Source organism: Salvelinus alpinus, chromosome 2, assembly GCF_045679555.1.
Source record: "Salvelinus alpinus chromosome 2, SLU_Salpinus.1, whole genome shotgun sequence".
Classification (NCBI taxonomy): domain Eukaryota; kingdom Metazoa; phylum Chordata; class Actinopteri; order Salmoniformes; family Salmonidae; genus Salvelinus; species Salvelinus alpinus.
The window spans coordinates 81,012,401-81,017,400 of record NC_092087.1 but is presented as its reverse complement, the minus strand read 5'-3'; the positions used below and the strand labels follow the sequence as shown (position 1 = coordinate 81,017,400).

The 5,000-nt window shown below is 40.6% G+C and overlaps 1 protein-coding gene and 1 non-coding gene across 2 annotated transcripts in view; both read right to left on the bottom strand.

Annotated features, from left to right (window-relative positions):
* The window catches only part of LOC139567911 (B-cell lymphoma/leukemia 11A-like), a 45,017-nt gene that overhangs the window by 23,171 nt on the left and 16,846 nt on the right, over positions 1-5,000 (bottom strand). The window lies entirely within an intron of this gene.
* On the bottom strand, positions 3,676-3,730 carry LOC139568978 (U7 small nuclear RNA). The gene has a single exon (XR_011673816.1). It is a non-coding gene; the product is annotated as a U7 small nuclear RNA (small nuclear RNA).

Genomic DNA, 5,000 nt, shown 5'->3' with positions numbered 1-5,000 from the left:
CATAATGTATTATAGTGCATCCAGTACGAGGATGTGGGAACATGGCAGTTCCACAGTCTTCTGCCTTTCTCAGTCGGATGTCACGCGAATGGGTCCATGAACCCTACGAACTCTCACTCCTTCTCTCACCCTCTCTCTCTCTCTGGTCTTTCTACACTCTTAGAAAAAAAAGTGTTATCTAGAACCTAAAAGGGTTCTTCGGCTGTCCCCATATGATAACCCTTTGAAGGACCCTTTTTGGTTCCAGGTAGGGTTCTCCTATGGGGACAGCCAAAGAAACCTTTTGGGAACCCTTTTTTATCTAAGAGTGTATCCCTCTCTCTTCTCCCTATCTCGCCATGCTCTCTCTCTCTCTCTCTCTCTCTCTCTCTCTCTCTCTCTCTCTCTCTCTCTCTCTCTCTCTCTCTCTCTCTCTCTCTCTCTCTCTCTCTCTCTCTCTCTCTCTCTCTCTCTCTCTCTCAATTCAATTCAATTCAATTCAAGGGGCTTTATTGGCATGGGAAACATGTGTTAACATTGCCAAAGCAAGTGAGGTAGATATTATACAAAAGTGAAATAAACAATACAAATTAACAGTAAACATTACACATACAGAAGTTTCAAAACAATAAAGACATTACAAATGTTATATTATATATACACAGTGTTGTAACAATGTACAAATGGTTAAAGCACACAAGTTAAAATAAATAAGCATAAATATGGGTTGTATTTACAATGGTGTTTGTTCTTCACTGGTTGCCCTTTTCTTGTGGCAACAGGTCACAAATCTTGCTGCTGTGATGGCACACTGTGGAATTTCTCCCAGTAGATATGGGAGTTTATCAAAATTGGATTTGTTTTCAAATTCTTTGTGGATCTGTGTAATCTGAGGGAAATATGTCTCTCTAATATGGTCATACATTGGGCAGGAGGTTAGGAAGTGCAGCTCAGTTTCCACCTCATTTTTCTCTCTCTCTCTCTCTCTCTCTCTCTCTCTCTCTCTCTCTCTCTCTCTCTCTCTCTCTCTCTCTCTCTCTCTCTCTCTCTCTCTCTCTCTCTCTCTCTCTCTCTCTCTCTCTCTCTCTCTCACACTTTCTCTCCCTCTCCCTCTATCCCACCCTCCATTCCTCTCCCTCTCTCTCCCCACCAGACACATGGCCGGAGAGAGCAGACAGCCATCTGGGAGTGGTGGCCGGCTTTGTCTGGGTCCATCACCCCCCCCCCCAAAACACCCCTCACCCACTCCCCATTACTATCCCCAAATGTGAAAGTCGCTTCTCATACAATCTGCACATATACATATGCAAATGTGTGTGTGAGTGTGTTTGTGTGGAGGGGGGGGGGGGGGGGGGAGCAGCCGTCATCACACACAGAGAGAGAAGAGACATATTCATCCGATATCTTCACGCCAAACTAACACCAGATGCATGTGCCGCTCAAGAAAATAAAGAAGTATGTTTGAGAGAAAGAGAGAAAGAAAGAGAGAAAGAGAGAAAGAGAGAAAGAGAGAAAGAGAGCTCATGTTTAACGAAGAGGGGAAGACAAGAAGAACCTGCCCATATACAAAGAGACACAGGCCTTTTAAGATGATTTAGAAGGGAAAGGGTGATTTGGGGTTGGCAATTTTTTTCACTTTACCTTCATTTTTTATCAGTTTGAGGTACATATTAAGCTAGTTACATTGTAATAATCTTCTCTAGGTAGGTATAGTCCATTTTCGGAGATTTGTGAAATACATGCACATTTTATGGTACACACACACACATTTTCTACATTGTAGAATAATAGTGAAGACATCAAAACTATGAAATAACACATGGAATCATGTAGTAAACAAAAAAGTGTTAAACAAATCAAAATATATTTTATATTTGAGATTCTTCAAAGTAGCCACCCTTTGCCTTGATGACAGCTTTGCACACTCTTGGCATTCTCTCAACCAGCTTCAGGGGGTAGTCAGCTGGAATGCATTTAAATTAAAAGGTGTGTCTTGTTAAAAGTTAATTTGTGGAACTTCTTTCGATCTTAATGCATTTGAGCCAATCAATTGTGACAAGGTAGGGGTGGTTAACAGAAGATTTGGTAAAATACCAAGTTCATATTATGGCAACAGCTCAAATAAGCAAAGAGAAACAGTCCGTCATTACTTTAAGAAAAGAAGGTCAGTCAATCCGGAAAATTTCAAGAACTTTGAAAGTTTCTTCAACTGCATTAAGAGCTATGATGAAACTGGCTCTCATGAGGACCACCACAGGAAAGGAAGACCTGATCTGCTGCAGAGGATGAGTTCATTAGAGTTACCAGCCTCAGATTGCAGCCCAAATAACTGCTTCACAGAGTTCAAGTAACAGACACATCTCAACATCAACTGTTCAGAGGAGACTGTGTGAATCAGGCTTTCATGGTGGTCGAATTGCTTCAAAGAAACCACTACTAAAGGACACCAATAAGAAGAAAAGACTTGCTTGGTTTAAGAAACACGAGCAATGGACATTAGACCGGTGGAAATCTGTCCTTCGGTCTGATGAGTCCAAATTTGAGATTTTTGGTTCCAACCGCCGTGTCTTTGTGAGACGCAGAGTAGGTGAATGGATGAACTCTGCATGTGTGGTTCCCACCGTGAAGCAAGGAGCAGGAGGTGTGATGGTGACAATAACCCAAAACACACCTCCCGGCTGTGTAAGGGCTATTAGATGACCTGGCCATCACAATCACCCGACCTCAACCTAATTGAGATGGTTTGGGATGAGTTGGACTGCAGAGTGAAGGAAAAGCAGCCAACAAGTTCTCAGCATATGTGGGAACTGCTTCAAGACTGTTGGAAACACATTCCAGGTGAAGCTGGTTGAGAGAATGCCAAGAGTGTGCAAAGCTGTCATCAAGGCAAAGGGTGGCTACTTTGAAGAATCTCAAATATAAATATATTTTGATTTGTTTAAGACTTTTTTGGTTGCTACACAAAAAATGTGTTATTTCATAGTTTTGATGTCTACACTATTATTCTACAATGTAGAAAATAGTAAAATAAAGAAAAACCCTTGAATGAGTCGGTGTGTCCAAACTTTTGACTGGTACTGTAAATCCACAGTTTCCCTCTGGCACAAAGACGCATATATGAGGAATTTAATCATAAATATTAAAAAAGAATCGATCAATGAAAGCTACTTGGATCAAGATGTTTCAACAACACCCACCATCTCCCCGGAGGATCCCATAGAGAATGGCCACGATGGGAAAGAAACACATCTTTTCATAGATCAGACATGAATATCTCAATGAATATTTCATTTAAAAAATGCCTTAAGACAATGAAATAGTCCATTGATTAGTTGGTGGGGTGGTTAGTCCATAAGGGTTAAATGTTAAGACGATCTTCTAACTACTTAGCATGTACGATGTGATGTGTTCCCACGTAAAAAAATACTATAGTGTATACTACTCTTTATACTGTATTTATACTGTAGTAAACTGTTTTTGCAGTGAATACTGTAGGATTTACTGCAGTATACTGAAGTATTTACAGTTTACTATAGTTTAAATACTGTATTAAAAAAAGAGTAGTATATACTATAGTAATTACTGTAGTGTTTTGCGGCCTGTAATATACTGTAGTATTTACTGTAGTGTTTTTTGGGGACATTACTGCAGCATTTACTAAAGTGTTTTTGTTTAATTATCTTTGACATAGAAGTGGGGGGCTTTCCCCTTTAGGAAACCTACTGGAGAAATACTCAAAGAGCTAATTTTCCATAACCCTTAGGTAGGTAAGTAGGTAGGTAGGTAGGTAGGTAGGTAGGTAGGTAGGTAGGTAGGTAAGTAGGTAGGTAAGTAAGTAGGTAGGTAGGTAGTGAGGACTAGGTCCTGAACAGAGAGTTCAGAACTTCTGCTCTATTTCATAACCTGTAAGGAACACATATATGGTCTACACTTGGCATGTAGGTTTCTATTTGGATATGGGGGAGGGGAATGGGCAGGGCATATGCAACTTAAATACTGTAGTATTTACTTCAGTAAAAAAATGAGTGTTGTGTTTTTCCTGACATTTCTGTATTTACTAGTGTTTTCTTGGTGGATTTTACTATAGTATTCTACAGTATACTACACCATTCTAAAGTAAGTACAACACATGATCAAGGGATACTACAGTGTCTAGTATAGTATTCTACAGTATACTACAGTTAATTACATAATTCTATAGTAAGTACTGTAGTATTCTATCTGTTTGTGCTGTTTTGCCATCTCATATAGGCACTGTCATGCCATTAATGACCATAACGAGACAGTAAAAACAGACCTGGGATTAGGCTACTGGATATCTGCCTGAACTTCAGCCCCGTGTCTGTGACCATTTCTCATCAGCTAAATACACCAGACCTGAGCACAGGAAGACAACAGGAACACCTGTGAAGCAAGTGCAGAAAGGTGACTCCTCTAAGCCCTTCAATTCTCACCACCAACACCTTCAGCATAACACTACGTCACACACGGAACAGAGTAACGCACACACACACACGCCTGAAATGAGAAGAGAAAAGTTCTTTGTGGTACAAAGTTGACCAGCCTCTTCTAGAACTCTCCCGGGACAGTCCCTGGGGTGATTAAGGACAAATTAGAGAACAACATGTTTCTGTACATTACTGTATAGGACATTAAACACACACGCACACAACCGTTTGAGGCATGAGGTTATAAACACACACACACACAACACACACACTTGCATACAAAGGGCCTTTATGCACCTTATGTGTGTCGTCCATATCAAATCCATTCTCTCTGTCCTCCTCTCCACTCTCATGTTAGCTGTAATGTTTTCTGTACACAATAGCAACTAAAGCTGTGAGCATCATGTTGCCCACCAACACCCCTCCATTAAGAAAAAAGGAAGAAGAGAACCACACATTTCCCCTGCTGTCTCCACACGTTTATGAGGACTCCTCCTTTTCATTTGTTCACACGCTCCTCCCTTTCCTTTGCTCTTTCTCTGTACACCTTATTTTCTGTATCATCCTGGCCTG